This window comes from Columba livia, chromosome 4 (assembly GCF_036013475.1).
Source record: "Columba livia isolate bColLiv1 breed racing homer chromosome 4, bColLiv1.pat.W.v2, whole genome shotgun sequence".
Taxonomy (NCBI): Eukaryota; Metazoa; Chordata; class Aves; order Columbiformes; family Columbidae; genus Columba; species Columba livia.
In genome coordinates this window covers 49,523,457-49,547,405 of record NC_088605.1, presented here as the reverse complement: position 1 = coordinate 49,547,405, position 23,949 = coordinate 49,523,457, and the positions used below count along the sequence as shown (strand labels likewise).

At 40.5% G+C, this 23,949-nt stretch overlaps 1 long non-coding RNA gene across 1 annotated transcript; it reads left to right on the top strand.

Moving 5' to 3' along the window:
- On the top strand, window positions 1-23,949 carry LOC135579369 (uncharacterized). Its single transcript, XR_010472323.1, has 3 exons — window positions 1-1,326; window positions 18,089-18,216; window positions 22,493-23,949. It is a non-coding gene; the product is annotated as an uncharacterized LOC135579369 (long non-coding RNA).

Sequence of the window (23,949 nt, the reverse complement as noted above, 5' to 3'; positions counted from 1 at the left end):
CAAAATTAACTGAGGATTTTCACCTTCAGCTCTCTACACAGCTCTCCTGATGCTGTAGAGAGAGCTTAAAGCCAGGCTAGATGAACTGGGCTTTGGGAGAGCCAAGATTTCAGGCTGAGCCCAGCATAGGATGCATGAGCACCATGTTCTTTGCTCTGTAGGCCGCTGCTAATTACCAGAGCTATTAGCTCCTTCTAAGCTACTTATTAAAATAATTAGCATAGACCTCCTCTGTTACAGACTAGACTCTGTTACAGACTAGTTGCTTAACATTAATGAACAAATTGCCTGTCCCTGGTCTTTGTGCTAATAATCTAATGACAAGGACAGCTTTTGCTATAAACTTGTTCTGAGCTGGTTGCTTTCAGTAAGACTTTTAACAGATGAAAAGATGAAATTAGTGTTTGCTCTGTCAGCAGGAATGGGTAACAGAAACTGGCCTGTAAACAATGAACAATTATGCTGGGAATTAACTCCCAAGGAGAGGACAGACTCTTTCAGAGTATAACCAGACAGAGATTATGTAAGGTTTCTCTCAACCACATCCAAGTCAACCAGAATTCTTGGTTTCCCTTGTCCACTTCTCAGCTGAAGTAGAGGTTTCTGCTTCTCTTCCACCAACATTTTGATGTGTCAAATCCCTTCTCAGTAAAAGCACATGGATTTTATGGCCTTCGTAGTACTGCTGTTGGTTTTTTATTTTATTTTACTGTATTTTTTTAAGAGTGGAGGAAAAAGGAAAACTGAGAAAAAGGAGCCTAATTAGAGAAAATGGGCTTAATTTGGAAGCCACGGGTACGTCTTTAATAAGCCTTTGTTGAGCTTTTGCCCACAGTAAATTTATACAAGCTTTGGATAGATGGTAGATCTGTGTTTACTGTGGCCTGCTTTAAATGGAGAGCTTTCAGCACTACTTTGCCAAAAGCTAAGGGTGCTGATGAGGTAATGAAACCAACAAGTCCTGGGAAATGCCCACTCAGCTAGGAGGAACCTTTCCTTGGGTCCCTTGGTTGTTGAGGTCTGTGTAAAATAGTATTTGTTTCAGTAAGATGCTTGCTAGCTCCCTCACTGTGGATTTAATATCTTTTATGAGGTTTGATTCCTCAGTTCTTTGCTGCCTTCTGTCTTGCTGGTCAGACTTTTCGGAGCTCTTTCAAAAAGACTGGCATTTATTATCACGATTTCATCTCTTAGGTTCTGGCCAGCCTGCTTCTGGAAGGTTGCATGTAAGAGTGCAACCTTCAAGAATGCTGATTTAACTGAACCACCCTGAATTGAATGAAGCGTGAGATGTATGCACCTGCCAATTGGATGGGAGTCACTTAGGTGAGTTGCTATTAAAAAAAAAAAATAAATAAAGCAATGCAATTACATTTACAAGTTGTGGTTGACCAGAATGTGGTGGTGTGGCCTTGAGCAAACTCTGACAGCCCCATCATCTGAAATTCCACAGCAGGCACAGAGCTGGTTAGGCAGCAGAGTTGCATGTTTTACAGACTGAGGAGCTTTTTGCTTATGTGAACATTGGCCTCAGGATTAGTGCAGATCTTTTACTGTGTTATACAGCAGAGTAAGGGCCATTCAGTATTTTCTCCTGACACTGGGATAAGTACAAATGTCTTTGAGGCTTGTAATCTAGTTACACTTCCGAAGTCATCCTGTCCATCTCATCCAATACTATTGCTGAATTTCCTGCATGGGAAAGGGAGAGAAGTTTTGAGTCCAGCACTCCCAGGTTTCAATAAAGCTCACAGCTGCCTGGTTCATTCTCTAAAGTAAAGGAGAGGAACACACAGCTGTTTCACATGTTTGACACCTGCTGATGACCAGTAAGATCAGGTGAAGCCTTCAGTAGGGGCAATGCTCTAGCTGAGTCATCACCTTTGCCAAATAACTTGGCATTATAACAGGGGTCTGAAAGGGAGCTTAACATATTTATATTGCAGGGCAGCCTGAGAGGAGGGAAGAAAATAATAGGAAATACAGTTTCATCAGTTCTGCTACTTGCAAAACTGTTTATTCCAAGTTATACATCCACAAACAAGAATTTCAGTGGGAGGCCTGATGAGCCTTGTTATTTGGACAACTCTAGGCAAAGAGCTCTGCTAGAGGTACCCATTTCCTTAAGGACTCTATTTGTTTGATTTTGAGTTGAAATTACCTGAAATTAATTTCATTTTCACATTATTGAAAATCCTTATTTTGTATTCCAAGAGGAAATTGTGCTGGTTTGGGGATGAGACTCTGGATCTTCCAGGCACACCAGAAAGATGAGCTGTAGTCTTTGGGAACAGAGCACAACTGAAAATGCAGCAGCGTTCTCAGCCTCCATGCCTGTTCCTGCCTGCCTTTGCTCACAGCTCCACCAAGAAACTTCAGACTTGCTCAAAATCACATCCAGTGGTTGGTTTGGTTTTTTTTCCTTCCACCTTCTACTTTTAATTCATTAATTTTATTCAACTTGTTTTGTTACATGTGGTTTATTTATTTCATTCCTGCCACCCCTCATTGGGTGAATTTCTTCCAAAAGTAAAGCATTATCAGTGTTTCATCAGGAAGGGGAAATTTTAATGGCTCTTGCAGTGGTTCCCAGATCATAATGCTCAAAACCCAGCAGCGGTATTTCTGTTAACAATAATAAAACTCAATGGGAAAAGTTAGCTATTCCATTAACAGAATTGGAACAACATGATTTTGGCATCACTAGAACAGAACTATGGCTAAAAAGCTTATCTACGTAAAGAGCAGGAATGTTATGGAATTACCTCATTGCCATTATGGAGTTGAATTTCACACCATGTTGGCTGCTGCACCCAGAGATTAACTATTTTATCATTTTATGCATTTTACAGAGACTCAAGCTGAACCTCTTAGGAGTTTTACAAGGAAACTTAAGAAACCTTTATTTCCAGTTTATTAGAAAATATGAATAAATCTAGTTAGAACAATAAATGCAACTAGAAATAATAGCAGTTGCTGAGAGCTGGACATGATTGAAAAGTAGAACTCTTGATTAAAAAGCAGAACTTCAGTTACATTTGTTACCTGAAGTAGACCTAAAAACAAAGGGAAAATCACTGTAAGGCCAGAGGGAGGATAAAACCAGCATCCCAGTAGCAGGTGATGTTCACATACCACTATTTTCCATCAAGCTGTCCCATGCACATGGGAATAACGGGCATAAAAATGACTCCAGCAGAAACTCAAGATTAGAAACACATGCCCTGGTGCCAATATGGAAAAGAGCCATCTTGCTGAGTCTAAAATTGAGTTTCTCCACAAGTGGGTGACCCCCATAAAACCCTGAGCTGGGTCTAAACTCAGCCTCATGCTTCTAAAATTCATTTTGGCTTCCAAAACTGATGGATTTTGATCTCTCACTTCCCTGGGTGGCTTCAATAACAGCTGTCCAGAGATACTGAAGTCTAATTCTAATGCATTCTACTTTATGTGAGGGCAATAAGGTAAAGCCATTTTTTGTTTGTTTGATTGTAGCTTTTAACATTGTAGAGGCATGTAACAGTTACATTTGCGAGTTCTACTTCAGTGCACACAGCTGGTATGTTAAAACATCATCAGTGGGGAAAAAATTATTACTTCTGAATTAAGATAACATGATTTTTATTTCAGTGAGAAAAATAAGACAACAGAAAATCTGGTTCTAAATGCTGCAATGTGACTGTGATCTCTGAGGTAACAGTGGCCCTTCCCAGAATAATTACTTTCCAGTCTCTAGGGAAAAGTAGTTTGTTTATGGTACATAATCAATAGGGTTCTAGCATTTTTTTTTTTGTACTATTACATATATATTACATACATACACTATTTTATGTTGTGAGTACTTAGCAAACCTATATGGCAACTTTGTGCTCAGCAGTTAAACTATCACTACACATGCAAAATAGCAAAATTATCCTAGGAGGCAAAGGTGAACCGTCAGGTAAAACAAGGGAGCTGCTATTAGTTTTCATGGTAGAAAAACACTTCTTTCCACTAGTATATTTGATTTTTTTCAATTAAGATTGGGAATTCCTCCTTGGAAACCACTGCTGACAGTAATCCTTCTAATTTAGCAGTATCCACAATCTCATAATTTCTGTGTTCTGCACCTTGAATCATCTGTATTGTGTTTCTTGCAGTTTTTTTTACATTCTGGGTTGATGCTTTGAAAGCATTAATACATGAGGAGCACTATCCCAAGAAGTGGGACAGGTAATGCTTTAAGTTCAGTCTTCAAGCCAGAGTAGGGAATGAATTTAGCATCCACTGTGTCAATGGAGGGCTGTATTTTATGTGTATGTAGGAGATGAATGTGTGTTATTTTACTACTAGATCTCATTACTGATTTTATGAGGATCATTTTGCAGGTTTTCAGAGGGGAGGGCTCTTTTTTCTAGTATTCAGCACCTTCAAGTAGCTGATAGAGGGAGCTTTTATGACAAAACGTCAAATGCCAGTAACAGGGGACATTATGTTTCTCTCTCACTTCCACTACAGGACAGAGGTAGATCAAGGAACACATGAAGTCTGAGTATTTGCATTTTATTTTGGACCACACTGTTGGTGGCTTGGAAATCCACCTGCCACTTTGGCATCAGCTTACAGTATGCCTGGTATCCAACTTTACTTCCGCTGGCTTAGGTGTGATCTCTTACTTGCCTAGATTATTATTTCCATCTCAGCTACTAAAGATAAGAAACTGCCTTGTCTCCTCCTTCTCCGTCTTCATCACATCCCCATTATTGTTTTAAAATGTTATTAAAAATAGAGGGAACTCTACTGTCATAGTTATGGTTTCAGGCTGTCTGAAATCTTGGGAAGAAATAATTAACTTACATGCATGCTATTTTATTTTAAGGTTTCCAGCACAGACGTGAGAGCTGGGAACTTACTGTATCTCCTCAAAGTCCAACAGAAACAGCAGTATAATCCTGTGACTCCAGAAGCTGGGACTATGTACATCAAATTTAGGCCTGAACCTTGGGGTGTAGGCATGGCTCAGGATTCACATTTTCACAAACCAGCTTATGGCAAATACACAATTAAAAAAAGGAAGGGGTGAAGGATAAGCTTTGCGCATCGGTTGCTCAATGAGGAAAGCGTAAATTGCTGCTCTACCAGAAATTTCAAGGCGGCGAGGGGTCAGCATTCACTCACTAGCCCGGGAAATGGCCAAAAGCTGACAAATATCATCCTCCCATTGCTCTGCTGAGACTGAGAGTCAAAACAGACAGCAAGTAGGAGGGCTTATCTTGATTAATATTAAATTATACTAACACCTTGGTTAGAATTCCCTTGATGGGCAATGACCAGGCAGTGATTAAAAGACCTCAGACATGTGTAACTATCACACAGAGTAATAATCTCATTGTAAAAGGCAATCAGACACTTGTTTGCTCTTCTTTCTCCACATTTTTAGTTGCTAAGAAAGGATCTGCCTTTGATCATCTTTTCCTGAGCTGCCTTTTCACCCATTTCATTAAAGGGCCAAAGTTTCCTGGATTAATGGCCATTTGTCATTTCCTCAAATCAATTTTGCCTCACCTTACAAACATTTCCTCAAACGCTTTTCAGAATTACAGTAGTTACAATGTTGCACTGAGATGAAGATATTTTATTAAAAAAAAAAAAAAAAAGCACAAAAAAAACCTCACAACCACCAGAACAGCTTTTTTTGTGCTTTTTTTTCTTTTTTTTAATGTATGGGAATCTTAATTGAATTTCTTCATTTTAGAAAAAGAAAGAGAAGTATTGATTGACTCTAGTTTTGTCTGCATCTCCAGGAAGTCTTCATTAGTTCAACCGGATTATTTATCTCAAATTGCCTCCAGAGGGCTCAGCCCATCTGTTATTGTTGAGCTCTTCACTATCTCCATTTCATTTATCTGTCTACCACACTTACTTTTCAGGCTCAAGCCTGACCTGTAGACTTTTTTGAAAGACCACAGCATTTCAATATTCAATATTTCAATATTCAGCATTTCAAAACACAACCAAGTGCCATGGTTGAATTGCTTTCTTCACGGGAACCTCCATTGTCTGTGGGGAGCACAGCTGTTCTGGCTGTTCATAAAGGTGTTTATTTGGGTGGGTTGTTTGTGTGTTTTGTTTTTTTTCCCCAAACAGAAACAGTTTCACATGTGTACAAGGCCAAATTAATTCAGTGGGAAAAGCCAAGCAGAGCTGTGTTTAGGGTAAGAATGAGAGGTTTGCATAGATGAGACTAGGAATATGCACACCTCCTGGTTAAGGATGGAGCATTGCTTTAAGAGCTTGGGTACAAGGTATATTAAGTACTTAAAGTGATATTGTATAAGTGAGAGGGCAAAGGGGCACTTAATTGTCTTACTTTATCTTTGGATGCTACAATATAGTAGCTGGATATATCCTAGAAACTTATAAGTAAAGGTCTCTGCAGAATATATGAAGGTTCTGCTTGAGCTTCCTGCATAATTCTCAGTATAGGAGGGAAAAATTCCTTTGAAAATACATGAGGCGGTGAATCTGTCCTCTCTGTGTGCTGGAGATCCAGCAGAGCTGCCAAGACCCAACGTTGTTGAAGGGATGTAATATTTGAAGTACAGCATGATCAAAATATGCAGAAGCCAAGCACAGCCTTAGGCTCACTTCATTTTAAGCAAACAAATAAAAAACTGTAAGGGCTGAGCAGGCAGTTGGAAATGGCACAGGGAACACAGTACAGAGAAGAAAGCAAACCTTTGCTTCAGGAATTTAAGATATCCAGAAATAACTTCTGTGGCAAAAAGAGGGCATGGGTATATATGGTTGTGGTGGGCCCCTTTGTGATCCCTTGCCATCTTCCTATTTTTCTCCTTTGTGCTTGCTTGCTTGCTTGCCACCAGGAAAGCAAATGCAGAAAGTACAGTGAGCAAAAAGTGTGCCTTCTCCAGGTGCTAACTGGGCTTATGGTTTGGGTTTCTCCCCACCACACTCCCCAAGTTTGTGCCTTAAAAGGAATCACTTCTATTTTGTAGTTCCTTTGCTCTGGTGAGCCTTCTTGTCCACAAGCCTTTCTGGACCAGAATTTTGTCTTTGATCTTCAATAGAAACTGGCTAGATTAATTAACATCTCAAAACTAATGGACTTCCTTTTTTTTCACCCAAGTCAGCTACTTGGAGCTTTTCCAGGAGCAGAAGCTCCTCCAGTTACTATTTCTTTTCATGATGATCAAGGTTTCCGATCTTTGTGTAGTAGGATGCAGAGCTGGCAATAGAAGAGGATCGTTCCTACCAATTTCTATTTGGTCTTCACTGCCATTAAAAGTCTTTCACAATCCCTGCAGCTGGCTACAGTATAAAGTCACTTGTTGCTCCTTGTTGCTCACAGTCTTCTCCTGTTCTTTCCCAGTAGTTCTACCTTTTTTTTTTTTTTTCCCTAGAGACAGCCATGAGTCAATTTTGTTGGAAGTTGTTGGACTGTAGAAATAGACTCCATCCCATAAGGACATAGAGGATAGGGATATTTCTTGCCAAGCTTTTCATTTTGTCTGTCTTTACCCAAGTAGATGGCAAAGCACAAAATGTCACACCCTGTTCCCATACCAAGTGTTTTTTTTCTGGAGCACACGAACAGGCGTTAGCCTGGGAAAAGCTTAGACAAAAAAGAAGACAAGCTGCTGTAAACTGCCACAGTCATCCATTAGGGTCGCTGGCTCACAGGATTTTATGATGTTTCAATAGTTGAGGTCAGCTCACTGTCTTGTCTTCTTAAGACAGATGTTCCAGCAAGGCTCTGAGCTTTCATGATTAAAACAAGACACCCCTCTCAACTCCATATTTCCTGACCTGCTGGCTGTGTAAGAAGTGGTAAAACACATTTTCCTGGTACCAAACGACTTCAAAACTGCAGGGCATTTTTAAATCATGTGCTCCTGATCCTCTTTTACCAAGTGAAATAGCACTTTCCCACTTTGTAGACAATGGGAGCCTTATCACTTCTGTGTTAAAAGCAGAGTTACACTGAAGCTGAGCTGTTTTGAAAAATCTCTCCTTGAGCTCCTAAACTTTAATCTTCTGCTCTTGCAAGTAATGTCCCATACATCCCTTCAGCCCCTCTTTTGCTTTATAAGAAGTGATCCTTTTTGAGTAAACTTGTGCCTCAAACATGAAATGATTTGGGGATGAGTGAGGAGGGCTTACACGGGCTCCGGACTCACCCTTTTTTCACTGTATTGTCATAGTAACAACAACCTACCCTTCACGTAGTCAGAAACAATCACTATGTGCCAGCTATACTATACAGAGAAGGATGTCACGTTGTTTCTCTGGAAGAATGACAAGGCATGAGAAATACTCACAGTGACTTGACAAAGCACAAGCATAATTTTGTGCCATTTCTGGTTTGCACTGCACTGTGTACCAGTGGCAGGAAAAACAACATGTAATTAGTGCCATAAAACATGGACTTCCAATCCCTGAGAAGCACAATAGCTCCTTATAGAGGTTTTAGTTGACATGGTGATATTTAAAAGCAGCAATATAGGATCCTGGAAGCCATGGTAATTTACTTTACAGAGATACTAGAATGTAAAGCACCCCGTGGTGGCTGAAAGACAGCAGGTCTCAAATCTACAGCCTTTGGCTATAAAAGCTACAGGCTCGGTGGCTGAAATAAGTGTTCTGTTAAACAAGCAGATGCATGAGCCTCTACATGTTGCCTAGTACAGGCAGGCTCTGCTTAGAATGGGGGCAATATTTTATGCCTCTAAGGCAGCCATAGACTGCTCCTATCCCTGGGCTTTCAAATGAGATGTCAGCTCTGTCAGCGTTCAGAGAAACGGAGATAATAGAGAGGATGTGTGGTGATATTGGAGCTGCCCTGCCGGGAAGCACTCGCAATGTGAAAGGCTGTCAGGGGCAGATGGTATCAGCTACCTGACTGTGCGTTTCTGTGCACATGAGAATTACCTGTGTTGCCCAATGCTGCCCTTCTACAAAGCTGCTATTGCAGGGGTCTATTGACATACCAGCTACATCTTATGGAGAAAGGTGGTGCGCCAGGCTATGCATCAGAGTGCTAATCCTGTTGCTCTATGCCAAGCTCTCCTAGAGGCTTATGGTGCTGGTTGGCTTTGTGTCTCTGCTTGGGTCATAATTGTATCCTAGCTCCAGTGAAATAGGTCAGCTTTCAGCCAGTGAGGTTTTCAGCTGGAATTCTGTCTCAGAGTGCTGTGCAAAAATTAATTGGGACACTGTGCAGATGCACTCTCCCCGCTGCCACCCTGAGAGCAACAGAAACTTCTAGGGTGTTGGACCGCTATGGTCATGCATATGCTCCTTGGTCAACAGACAGGGCTTTTGACCAGTGAGATGCCTTGGGTGAGAGAAGTTTCTGGCCACCTACCAAAAGTGACCACAGCTCAGATTCAACTAGGCTATGAATGGAGCCACCAGAGACACCCTTTGATTTGGTCTCCTCAGGGCAGCAGGTCAAGAGTTGAAGACTCTCTTCCTTAGACTGGCCATCTAAGGAGCATTCTCCAGGGACAATCTGCACATTTGGAATCATTACTCCAGAGTTTAGGGATCTGATCCCCATGAGTTTGAGTCGGTTGTTTAGTAATTGAACTAACCAGTATCTGAACATGTGTTGTGTAATGTTATCAGAGTCATGAATAATTTTGGATAATCCCCGTTTGTAGTTGGTTTCTGTTAAACAGCTCTTGTTAGAATGAAATCTCTTCAGAACTTGTTGCCTGCCTTTGGGGTGCCTCCGTGACAGGCACTGATCTTGCCTGGAGCTCCTAGATGCTAAAGCACTATAAAGATTAGTAATAATAACTCATGACAGACAGAGTAGCAAAGCTGTTCATACAGAGAGTGCTAGAAGAAACCCTCTCTGAGGTGAATACATCAGTGATTTGTTTAGGGCCCTTGAAGACTGCCAGGCTGTGCTGAGACTTCACAGATGTCTTTCGGTAGCCTGAGGGGAAGACTGCATTGTCCCAGTTGCTGGTGGTGTGGCTACCCTGCCAAAGGTGTGTTTTGTTTTGTCCGACAGGGTTCCAATGAAGCTGAACAGCATTAGTCGTTTTTTGTCTTTTTTTTTTTGGCAGCAGATGATGGTGAATAGAAAAATGCAGTAATTCCAGATGTTAAGGCTTATACCAGTCTGAAGCTATAATGGCAATACTAAAACCATCTATAGTTTTCAAACTTCAGAGAGAAACAACAGCTTAGTATTGCTGCATAGCTTTTTATGTTTGTTTGCTTGTTTTAGACATGCCAAAAATGGTTACATGTTCTCCACAAATGAAAATCAAACCCATAGTGGTGGTCAAGTTCATACTGGTGAACCAGTGACTGAAGAGATCCATGCTGTAAACCTTATAGGGGATTTTTTTTGCCTTAATTCATCTCTTAAAGTGCATATTTTACAGTGCAGATAATTTGTATTTGTGTGCTGTTGTCATGGTTGCATAGATAGAAACTTTCCATTCTGAAAGAGAGAAAGTTAACAGCACATCACTGAGCTGGTATAATCACACAGGGATATGTGCCTGCTAACACAATGGGGACCTGTTCTTCCTCTTTTCTCTTCCCCAGCCCCCTTTCCTCCAGTTCTGCACTCTGATTTTAATCTGTGTTGCACATTCACTGTGAGGAGTTCCTGAACTATTTATCATTGACCTACTTGTTAATATCAGTAAAAGTATTGTCACTAAGAGAAACAGAAGAGCTAGACCAGTGCACAGAGATTTTTGACAATCCACCTTGCATCTCCCCACTCCATGTAAGTATAAATCTGTACATGGCTTTCCCAGTTTCTGTCCTTGTGCCATTTCTTACCCATCTCCTTTTCTTCTGCAATATTTATCTCCTTGAATCTTTAGACTTTCTTGTTTCTCTTCTGTATGCCAGGGCTCTTTACTTATTCCTTCATTTCATTATGTCCCTGTACACTTTTATGTGGGAGATTGGGTCAGGCAGCATAGGCTAGTTCTGAACAAGAAGGGGAAGGATTAGAGGACGACTGAGGAAGTGTGAGGGTCCTAGGCTGACCCTAAACCTCTAGAGCTACAGATACCGCTTCTGTCCTCATGACCCTGGATGGTCTTGACCAAACACCCAAGGGCCAGTAAACTAGCAGGCTCCTCCATCACCATCTATAACAGGGATGAAACTGTGCGGTGAGACACTTGGTGCAGAACAGGGCTGGCAGTGCTTTCTCTGTCTGGACCCTTTTGGCGGTTATGTTTTAATTCTCTTTAACAAAATGGGTATGACTAAGCAGGACCGAGCAAATGTGTTATCCTGCACTGACAGGTGTGAGGACACCAGCAAGTATACCATCAGCCAGGGTACAAATGTGTATTTTGGCTGCCTAAGACAGCTGCCATGGTGCAGCTAGCCAGCAAGGCACTTCCTGGTGTAAGAGACAACAAACTGGTTCTGCTCTGTGGGCATGTGAGCTTATGACACCGCAGTGAAGGAGCAAGAGATTCTTGTGTAACCTCATTTAGGTGTTCCTGCTTTGGCAGGGGGATTGGACTAGATGAGCTTTCGAGGTCCTTTCCAATCCCTAACATTCTGTGATTCTGTGATTTAGACCAAGCGTTGAAAACCTTCCCAGTTTCCCTCGTAAATCCGCACCTGGCTAATGGTCAAAGCCCACCTTGCTGCTATTGTTTTCCTGCTGTATCTCTCCAGGCAGGACAGGGAGGTTTGCTGCCAAGGTGCTGCTTTTTTTGCTGTGTAAATACATTCCTGTTGTCTCTGGGGATGTATCACTTTATAGGGCCTGGTTTTCTTTGGGTTGGCAAAGCAAGTACTGGGAGTAGCTGTGTCCTGCTGAGAGTCTGAGGGGAGTGGGGAGAGACAGAAAGCAATTATTCAAGTTAGAATGTGCACAGAGCACTGTTATTATTGTTATTTATTGTTTTATGGTCATATAAGTTGTGCTGCGCCTGGGAGAAGGCAGAGCATGCCAGAGGCACGACTCGTGTAAATCACTGCAGTGCTGTGACACTGTGGGATTGATGCCAGTTGCTTCTGCTGTGTCATGGCCCTTGGCTTTGGCTTCGAAAGATTGACATGTGCTTTTTAAATGTGAAAAATCAGGACAGTAGGTGTGATGAGCAATACAGAGAGGATGGGAAGGGGGAAACCAGGCCTGATGCAAGAAGAGTTGCTGGGTACATGGGCAGAGCAAAGAGATCATCTCCTGTCTTTTTCTGATTTGGCATCTGAAAAGCTTTGGTAAACATTTTGATAGTGTTCTGACCAATTCTTACATTGTGAGAAGGAGGTGGGAATGTTTTAAAAGGTTCATGGTGAAAACAACTTGTTTGCATCAAAATAAGGTAGTTTTTCTTCTCTGCCAGCTTCAGGACTAGGTATTTCATTTGAAGGAGAGGCTCAATAGAAGTCTCTTTTATTCTTCTTCTTTTTTTTTTTTTTTAATTGTTTTTCACATCTCCACTGTTGCAAGGTGTGGCCCAAATATCCTCTTGTTCTGCTCTACAGAAATGGCAGCTGTTGCAATGTGTCGGGGTTCAAAGCAAAGCCACTAACCTGTTGGCTTTAGCCAGAAATGCTTTAGAAATGAGTACAGGGCAGCCCATATTTAATATTTCCCATGTGCCTTTACAAACTGGGTGAAATTTGGGTAGCCAGGGAGCCTTTTTTGTTGTTGTTTTTGCCTGCTCGCATCTTGACGTGAAGTGCAAGAACAAAAAAAAATCACGCATGTGGTACTCCAAGGAGGGTGAGTTGTGTAAAAACATTGTTTCTGGGAGGGATGTGTGTGAGGATTTAATGATTTATTAATTAAGTATTTTTATGATTTACTTTTTACTTGACGGGGGGGGGGGGGGGTGTGTGTCAGCGGGAGGGGGAGACTGCTTCAGGTGGCAGCTAGAAGCTTCTCTGCGGCAGCTGCTGATCATTGCCCTGAGGGGCCGCTGTTGACAAAAGGCGGGGGCGGAACCATTTTCATGGTTTTAAAAACAGGCTAACCTTTATGCTGAGCAAATCAAGGCTTTTAATAATATTCATCCCAGAGAAAAGGGACTTTTGAAAAAAAAAACCCACCAACCTTAATCTTGTTTCTTTATATATTCTATGCTAACTTCTTTTACATAACTTCTTTTTTCATAAACAATAATTGGTGATGTGCCCTGCTACACCATTGGGCAGCTTTTTTTAATGAGGCTTTTGTGCAAAATATTTCTCTGACATCACCAGTACTGCTGTGGCTGTGTGGCTATAAATCACCTTTGGGTGGTTATCAGTGTGTTCACTGCCAAATCAGATCTGGCAAACCTTCTAACCAACCCAGTCTAACAAGCTGTTTTATCTGTATTTTCTACTCTTGCTGTTACCATAACACTGTAATTTGTTCATTTAACTCGGTCATTATAACTTGTGTGTTTAAGCATGAGATACGTCTGTATCTCTGCAGGCTTTAGACCTAAAAATGGCCTAGTTGCATTTTTAGAAAGGAAAAGTCATAACTCTTTCAAGCCTAATCTGCAGTTTAGCTATGCAAAGTTGTGAAGAGCCGTAGGGAAAGAAAAAGAAACACTGATCCTTCTCCAAAGAAAATCTCATTGATCTGAATGCAGAAATTTTAGTTCCAGCCTTTTTTTTTTTTTTTTTTCAAAGTAGAAACTTCACCTTTTCAAAGTCTATCAAAAACTGGAGAAAGTATTGTTAGGTAAAACAGTGGAGGGAGAGGGGAAATAATGCATTTCACCAAAACCAAAAAGCAAATACTTCTCAGAGAGAGAAAATTTTTGAGAAGAAATGTCAAAATACTCAATTTTTAAGTGGCTTGTTTGACCATTTCTACTGCTATCAGAGTTAGCCAAAGGAGACAGAAAGGCACATACAGAGCATATAACTGGTTCTGAAACCAAGCTACAAACCTAATGCTTGGTAAATGCAGTTGTGTGACACAAGGAGCTGTATGGCAGTGGGTGTGTGGGGAGGCTGAGAAGGTTGTAATTCTAGCGTTGCATGTGGATACCTCACAAGTGGGTGGGAAACTCTCACAATTCCATTTTGATTGGAAAGTTAAATCAGTTATTAGAGAAAGACTGCTATTGTAAAACTGCTTTGCTCCTTGTGTCCCATAGTATGAGTAAGGGTCCCCACTGATTGAGAGAAAAATACAGAGTTGGATTTTCTGATATTAGAAGCTCTCTGAAGCTGTCAGCACTTCAGGGCCCTGATGCCAGCAGGGCTTCCAAATTGATTTAGAATCAAATGAAATAGTGGGAAGGAGAGAAGGAGGTGTAAATATTTTTCCCTTGCTATTTTATTTTCCCCTTTCATGTATGAACTAATACGATGGAAAGCAGTGCAGCTAAAATGAGTGTGTTTGTTGGGAGCCATGTCCTGTGCCATGCGGAGTTACAGGTGGAAATTGTGCACTGGACTGTTGGGCCAGCCTGTTCTTCCCTCTATGTGATGAGGGAATGTCATGGTTTAACCCAAGCTAGCAATACAACCACAATAGCCATTCGCTCAACCGTCCCCCACCGCCTCCAACAGGGGAGAGAATCAGAAGGGAAGGGAGAAACTTAGATTGAGATAAACACAGTTTAATAAAATAACAAAATACTAATACACTACTAGTAAATATATATATATATATATATAAATAAAACAATAGAAGTAAAAGATACTCAAGGCAATTCCTCATGAACTCTGTTCACAACTGAGCAGTCAGTCCCAGCAAGCCACACCTGGTCCTAAAGCCAGTCACAGAGAGAGAAAGGAAAGGAAGAAGGCATAAAAGCCCAGAGGCCTCTGCCAAATGGCAAAAGCCTGACTAAACATCAAGTACTCAAGACTCCCCTGGCTTCAATAGCAAGAGCAAGCAAGCAAGAAGGAAAACAACGCTCACAAGAGCAAGTGCCCGAGAAGCCACACAGGTAGTGGAAGAACCCAAATCAGAAGGCCCCACTCTTAAATAATTAGCGTGATGTTGATGGGATGGAACACTCTCATTGATCAGTCTGTATGTCAGTCAAGCTCTGTTCCATCTCTGCTCCCCTTCCTTGACACCTCTAAGCAGGGTGCTCAGAATGTCCTTGGCTCTCAGACCAGAGCAATTAAAAACATTAGCTCTGTGCTGGGATGTTACCTGCTTGTTCTCAAATTAAGTTCAAATAATGAGCATGCTAGCTATGAAAAAGTTTCAAACTGCACAAAGAAAATTAACCCATTTTCAGTCAAAGCAGCACAGGGAGGCAGCCCCTGGGATGTCTAATGGAGGTGGTGGACTAACAAATGCCAGTCTACTCAGTGCACAGAGCAAGGGCCCGACTTTGTTTTTGCCATCTGTACTGCACCTTTTCCTCATTTCTGGTGTGTTACCATGCGTTTCTTTTTAAGTTAAAAGCAATATTGTGATGCAGTTCTAGCTGTTAATTGCCTTGTATTTTCCCGTGGTGCACTGCTCCTGCAGAGACTTTCTCCCTGGCTTGCATGTTCTGAATGAAACTTCTATTTTGATGCATCTTCCATCTGCTTAAGTGTTGGCCATAAATAACAACATATTACAAAATTGCCTTGTTGTCAACACACAGATTGTTTATGCGTCATTTCCTCTATCCTTTGTGTTGCTGTGACTTCCTAGGGAAGGAGAATTTATTGGTGTAGCAACATTTGGGAATGAAACCAAAGCCTATCGGGGTATGAAATAAATATCGTCAATTTTTGGTACTACATTTTTATTTACTTTGTACAACATCTTCTTTCCTTGACAGCTTTGTATCTCACCATGTGGCATCTACTAAGTTTGTACTATCATCTGTTATTTAAGGTCTTATATTTTCAGAGTATGTTTGCAAGCCAAATGTAGAACTGTGAACTGCAATCCCACAGTATTTTCAACTGAGAGCTAATCGGGAATTTCCACTTACTGTAAGCTAATCTTCAGTTCCCCCAGCCTCATTTTGGTGTCGTATTGAAAGGTCTCTATCAATTTAAAAGACAGGTGCAAGATAGGTCAAAAGTAATGTTAGGAAAGAAACAGAAGTTCTGTTGTCTAATTTTTTGAAATCAAGTAGGCTATAAATAAGTACCCTTGACTTAAGTACTGCATTTCCTGTGGCAGTAAATTGCTAGAGCCCTTCTATTCAGCAGGTAGTGTGCTTTTTGATATGAATACTTCCTCTGTTAGTTGCTGACTGGACCTGGCTATTTGGGACCAGCTGATGCTGGCCATTCTTAAAAGTCTGAGTGCAGATTTTCACAAGAGCTCACAGTTCTCATGTTGGACGCATGTTATTCTATTGTTTGAGATGCTGAAATATCGTTATTCAGTTGAGCACTTGTATGGCTGTAGTAATAAGGGCTCTTGTCCCAAAGAGGTTTACTATACATGTAACATACACAGTGTGTGCATAGCCTTGGACCATCGGGACAGTAAAGATTCTGGAGAGCTGGGTCTCATGATCTGCTCCTTGTGATCCTGGGCCAGCAGTAACAGAGCTGCCCCTTGATGCAAGATTGTGCTTTTCCACTGTTCATTTTGTAAAAGCAAACTTTCTTCACTTATTGAGGATAAGTATATGTGTGCTAAAGCTTATGCTACATATGCAAATGCATTTCCAAGCAGTTACTTGGAAACTGAAATGCTTGTCTTTCGCAATCTTTCTCCCTTTAGTATGAGGGTATTATTGTTCTGGCACCAAGAGGAGTGGGATTGTGCTAAACGGGCCAGGCATGTACTTTTTGGAGAAAGTAACTCATCTGAACAAGGAATGCTCCAGACTACTGAGTTGGAACAGGAGAATTTTTATGATAATTCAAGAGCAAAAACTTTGCTGAGCAAGCCCTGCTGCCATTTCTGTGTAGACATAAGTCAACTCTGAGACATACTGCTAGCTGTTTTACAACACCATATGTGACAGATTCTCAGAATCTGCTGCCCTAAGTCTTCCAGTGGGACAGGATTTTGACTGCCTGTTTGCCTTCAGGTTTATTAGATCCTTTGGAGAATTGACAGTGCAGATAGATTTTCCTTTAAAAGTTGTTTCCTTAATCTTCACTGAGCTTTTTTGGCTTTAGCGATGCGCTGTTTTGCAATTATCACTGCTGAATTTTGTGATGTAGAGAGCACTGGCTTAACTCTCTTGCTGTTCAGATCTGCAGTAAACTTCCCAACAAATCCCACTCTTCATTTCCCTTAACCTTGAGTCAGAGCTTGCTTATACAAATGTGTACGTAGATTTACTTTTTCTTGCATGCATGACTTAGTCCCTTAAAAAGGAGTTGACACTTGTCTTTAAGAGAAGGCTAGAAGGCTTCAGGCTGCTGGGAAGGTGGAGGGTCACTATCGGGCTCTGGAGAGCGCAGGGAGGGAATGCACAATTTGGCCTCTACTATGACAGGTGGACACACCGTAGAGACCACAGGGTCACAGGTCATTTGCCGAAAGCCCTGGAGGTGTGGCTGAAACTCTGTGTGGACAAAATGTAGTGAAGTCAAAGCAGGCAGTGGGATTATGATCATCTGTTTCTCTTCAGATTTTTTTGAAGGCTTTTTATTCCTTCAAATGAGGAAGTTGACTGGCTCTGCTTATTTCTGATGAAAATTCGGCTTTCGAGATCTAAAGATCTCTTTAAATATCTAAAAATGTTTTGTCTTTTTTGGTGTGTTTGTTGCTGAAATCAGAACAAAACCTTTTAGTTGTGGTATGTTTTTAACATAGAATGGCTCTGTTTTATTCCTAGTATAAATTTATCTTTGTCTTAAGTAAATTAATTTCATAATTGAATTTCTTTTGACCAGAAAGTAAGTATCAGTAGCTGTAAGAAACAAAACCCTGATGGACAAACATCTCTGTTAACAATAACAAAAATATTGTAGTTGTAAATAATTAGCGTGATTTTTGTCTGCCTATACAAAGAATGAGCTGTGTGTTTTATAAACTGAGGACCCATTTAAGGAAAAGAAAAAAACAAAAAAACACCAACTTCCTAAATAAAATACTGAACAGTTATAAAGCTTTCTGATTGTGAACAGGTTTATGTTGATTATTTGTCCCTTTCTGCATGTATCTTCTCATAGGGATTTAGCTACACAATCATGTTTTGTGTGTTTTTCCATATAGAATCCATCTCATCCCAAGCAGAGGGTGGCAGTCCTTGCAGAATTGGTAGCCGTTTACTGTTGGTTATTCTTCACACTCAGAATCAGTCCCTGTACATTTTCTGCTGCACACTGTATCTTGATCTGAAGGTAAGGAGTAAGGATTTTCCAGTCGGTATTTCAATTGTTGCTTCCTACAGTAATACGGAATATTCTGTTAATGAAATCATCACTGTGTACCTCGCTGTTTTCAGCTTCATCCTGTAGGTGAGATGTAGTCACAGAGGGGGACAAGCTAGAATCAGTATAAATGTCCATTTATTGTCTCGATTCAGTTATTTGGCTGTGTAAATTCTTGGTTTCTTCTGTGGTGTCAAACTGCAGTCTCTAGACATAAGCAGCAGTTTCAAGTACTTGCTGCTCTTTGACAGGGTGGTTCAGCCTGGATTCTCAGAAAATGAGAGACACACTGTTAAAGATCACACAAAACTTGATGGTTGCCCAGTATGATAAAGGTGCAAATTTAGTGTCCCGAGTCAGTGACTTCATGCTGGGAAAGGGTAGTATTGGTGTGTACTATGTCTTGGGTGGATATTTATAGCCCACCCACATCAGTACAGCAAAGTCACAGATTCTGAAGTAAAGCTTGGGGAATAAATTTGAAATTTTTCCTGGTGTTACTAGTTTTCAATACAACTAGCATTACACTTGCTGACAAGTCTCTGCCCAGTGTTTGCTGTGGGTTTTGTTGTTGTTAGCTGCCCTCTGTTAGGTGTTTGACTCTACAGGAAACAGTGGTATGAGTGTAGAGCCTTGTCTTGTATAATTCATGAAAGAGTGCCATTTCTGATGTGAGACTGCAGCTTCTCTTACTGCTAGGACTAAGTTCTGCTCACTTATCTCCTTGAGCAGAACTTTTATCCACAAGCCGTTGATCTGTGCTTAGTTTCCTGTGTTCTGTTTGTTGCAATCTCTTTGTGTTTTCATGGGTGGTGAGAGCTTGGTGCTCCTGCTCCTGCAGTTTGAGTTCCTGCATGATGATGAAAAACAACCTAATTGCATTTTTTTCTGCCTTGGAATAGAGGCAGAGACACTGTTCTCTGAGGTCTCTTTTGAACATGTTTTATGTACCACTGTGAAACCTGGGCTGCTAAGAACAGTGGAACCATCCCCAGTGTAGCAACTAACAATTTTAACTGGGCAATTCCTGTAAAACTGTGAGTTACCACAGATTTTGACCTGTATGTATATTTTTAATTGTTTCTGTCTTGGAAAAACCTATATATAAAAGCCATCTCCTTTACATTTGCACACACAGCTCTTACCATGATGCACATCGTACTGTTCCATAGTGCAAAGTGTGTCGCGTTCGTAGATCGGTGCATTCAATAAAGCTCCTGCTTTATTGGAGTCTATTTAGACCTTTGTAGTCTATTGCTATTATGCATGTGTGTTACTGACAGAACCTGGTGCTTGCTAACAGATTCTCTCTTGTGTCTGCATGCCATGCTATCTTCCTACTAAATGAAATTATGTTTCTGTATGATACAGCAATGATAATATTTCACATATGGTGTTTTTCATCAGCATGTGCCAGACTGCTTTACAAGAGAAGTCTGAGCCCTTGTTCCTCTCTGTTGTATGGCCACTCTGTTGTATGGAAAGATGAAGCACCAGGCTGTGAAATACTTACTACTTTAACAAACAGCTTGCCAGACAATGTCTCTGGAATATTTTGCATAAATTTCTTGGCCTCTTAACAGTCTTGGTTATACACAGTGCAAATAAGTTCCCTGCTGTTCTTAATATCTGGCAACTAAGGAGATTGATTACTGCTTTCTTCTATTATTCTATATCGATGTGAAAGTGGCATCTTTTAGGAACACGTTGTCTTTGTTCTCGTGAATAAAGCAGAGAGTGGAGGACCTGGAGCCAAGGCGGGTTACACTGAGTACAAAGTGAATGTGAGCAAAACCAGGCTTCTCTGGTACATCTGTTTCCAGATAGCCAAACAATTGACTTCAGGCCTTCAGAAAACTGTTGTTGTTGTCTTCTGATACTTCAGAAATGGCTTCACAAGAGACATTATCATTCAGGCACTTGATAGAGGTATGATCTTCACTTATGGACTACTGATGTGTTCAATATGAAAGATGAATTTTCTGCTCAGCCACTCCCCAGCTTATTGTAGTAGAAAATGGTTCTTGGCATTACATTGTTTCTTTTGCTGTACATTATGTGTTATATTTCCAGTGCTTGAATTAGGGTTACAAATTTCCAGAGTTATGCGATGACAGCATAACCTCGGAATTATTTTAAGATAGTGTGGCAGGTAATAGAGGCCTCAAATTTATATTGGGTAATAAAAGAAACCCCTCTATAAAATTTAATATGGACATAGAAATATTATTATGACTTTGCAAATCATTGTAATGGAAAAATTCCCTTGCAAGGCTTTATGTCCAAAGGCAACACTTAGCAGTGGTGTTGTCCTCATGCAGGTTAAATGTGCCAATGTAGTCTTCTGTCTAACTGGGTGATGGTAAAGGAAGGAAGAAGTAGAAAAATAAAAAAAAAAAATGGAATTTTATTATTGGCTTAGTTTCAGTAATCTAGGAAGTTATTAATAATTGCAACGGCTTGCATAATTTATAAGATGCATCTCAGTGTTTTTTCACATTAATTATTTGATCATTTCCCCTACCTATTGTTGTTTATAATTGCAGTAGTGCCTTGAGGATCAAATTAAGATGAGGGTCTCTTACTCTATATGCAAAGTGAATAGTTATAGTTCTTTCCTAAAGAAGGTGCATTTTAAGTTGCTGTGATAAAGAGAGGAGAAAGAAGATAAGTGCTTTGCTCAGGGTCATAGTGAATTCTGTGACAGAGATGAGTTGCCATCTTTTCGGAGTCCTACCCCAACCCATTCTCTGTTGTGCCATAATTTATCTGTCTGTGGTGGTGTTCTCTGTCATTCTCTTCAAGTATATGATATAAACTATTGTGTATCTTTGCTTCTGCTTCATCTACACCCATAGTCCAGCAAGGACAGGGAGCTCACATGTGCCCCAGTCTTTAGTGCTGAAATGACAGGACCTTAATACCCAAAATGGTAGTACTTAATGATACTGAGAAGTCTAGAAGGAGAAAGAAAATACAGTTTCTGACAAAGGAATGAGCATGAGTATTAATCTGCAAAGGCTAGGAAGTGAGGGTTATTTTAACAGCTTTTCCTGAAGCACTTATCCTCTGTCACATCTTGAGCCCAAAGCCTGGACCAGAGGTCTCTGGCTCTGTCATGCAAGGTGGTTCTTAGGCTGAATGTGACAAAACTCAGTGTAGTTTTCAGATTTGTCTGGACGCTTTCCGTTGCCCTGACAAGAACAGCTGTTGAAACAGTATAATTACATTTTTGTGGTTTTATATTACTTACTGTAATTTGTTATCTTGATGTAGCTTATGTACAGTGTTTGCCATTATAGCTGGAGTTTGAGAATTCAATAAATTATGAGATTGACTTATTCCCATTTAAAAAGTAATTTCAAAATAAGATTGCTCCTCTGTCATGCTGCAATCGAAGACTGAAATGTAATGAAAGCAAGTGATTGTTCTTCTGTGGATTTCAACATGCCATTAAAAACAAAGAAAAAATAAAACCCTGATGAAAACCACAAACTCTCTCTCCCCATTTTAGTTCAGTAACAAATACAGAAAAACAGCCACTCACTAAAATGTTGACAAGCTAATTCCGTTGTGTTTAACCAAAGAAATAGAATTGAATTAAAATATTTTAAGAAAATGGTAATTTTGTTGAAGATATGCCTATTAGCGTTATAAGTGGTTTCCAGTTGCCTCTTGACTCAGCCAGTTTTTTAGAAGGATTCATCATGCTTAGAATTACATTTTGGTCTAAACCAGTGAACCAGATTTGCTAGAAGTCTTTGGGCAGAGATAAGTGCCAGTGGCTGGTTCAACGTGTGTGTTTTAGAAGGCAGCGAATGAACTGAACTTTGGAGTAGCTTCTTTTTCTCCATTAAACTAGAAAGTTAATCCTCAGGATATGAACCCTTCAGACTGAGATGTCTTATATTTGAGTTTTAGGAAAGCAAAGTAGAATTTTGGGGGAAATATATATTGTCCATCTCCTAAGTATTTTTTAAATTTTGTGAAAATAAATCTCAGTGGCCAGGTATTTCACTCCTCTGACCTGAGAAAGATGTATTTGTGATTTTTTGATGTTTGTTTGTTTTGGTTTTTGTCTTACGCCCATTTGTTTGGAAAGTTCCTAAAAACCCACTAGTAACTGAGATTCCACATCCCGGGAGCAATCTGTTTCACTGTTTCAGTAGACTGACACCTTGAAGTTCCTGTTGCAATTAGGAGGATGGTCTTGATTCTAAAAAGTTAACTTTCCCTTTTTGTGCAGATGTGCCAAGTTTTACTATTTGGAGAGGAACCACTGAGCATGTATGCTGTAAGGGATTACTGGAAGTGATTTGCTGGCACAAAAAGATTTGCTGTATGTAACAGGGAAGTAGATGGTCTCATTCTTCTGAATATATCTCAGTGCTTGGGGAATTAAAGCTCTAGTGTGTTGTGTGGGTGGGTTGTTTGTTTTGTTTTTTTTTTTAAACATATTATTCTGACATTTGGCCATTTCCTGGCATGTGGCCAAGGTTTCCATGCTGCCTGTGGAGGAGGGAAGTGGGTGTGGAGGCATAGTGCTTTTGAGGGCAGTAGTTCCCTAATTTTGGGCAGCAGTGGAGTCTTGTGTGCCTCTGTCCAGAATGGTTTGGCAGGAGTTGGTGTGTAATTAGTAGGAATGCAAGAGGTGCCTTGAATGCTTTAAAACTTACAATATTAGAGCTGTGCCAGAATAAATAGCAGCTTTCTGCTGCAGACCTGGAGTTTGATCATCAGCCCTTGCAACAAAAACACTCCACTGAGCCTGAGCCTTTATGGCACCTGGGTTCTATCCCATTAGATTTCATTGCTTTTGTCCGTCACACCTTTTCAGTCTGCTTAGTTGAACAGGTATGTTTTCCATCACCCAGAGGGAAACTGGGCAGTCTGGGGATATGTTAATGAGTGACGTAATTACGAAAGTCACTTAGCACTTTGGCGGTATATCAGGACATATGTGACTTTGGATTATTCCCAGGTTACCAATGTTTTAGGTCTGTTTATTTTCAGTAAAACATTACTAGTGCGTGAAATTACTGCTAGGATCTCAAGAGGTTTCAGAGGAGAATGTTAATGTTGTTAGAATCTAGCACATTGAAAAGGAAACTGGGAAAAGGTACATAAAGGTAGGGAGGTGGGGGCTAATTACAAGCTCAATTAAAATATCTAAAGGAATACAAAGCATAGTCTAAGTGGTAACAAAGACACAACAGAAATCAAATCCTTCTCTGGACTGTGGCCTCTGTGACAGAAAACAGGTTCTGCTCTGGTTTTACAAGGGTATTGAGATTCCTTAACGAGAGTACTTGGGAAAAGAGAAGGATATAAAGTAATCCCATTATAGAAGGTTTTTGTGTAATAATCAGCTGAGTGGTGTTGGAGTCGCGTGCACATAGCAGGAGCATGAAGGCTGGTTTCTAACCCCCCAGGCCTCCCCCCTGTTCCACTCTGTAGGTCAGCAGGTCTTTCCCACACTTACTCTTTCTTACTAGAGTCAGTTTTATATTATATGTATATATATGTGTGTATATATATATATATATATATATATATATTTAATAGATGTGTAGGACCACAATTGTTAGCTCAGCCACTTCAGCTAAGGGATAGAACCAAAGATCAGAGTTAACAGCAGCGATGGTGTCAGACATGTTTTAAATGGATTAAATGCGGCAGAAGCTGTTTATACATCTCAGCGGG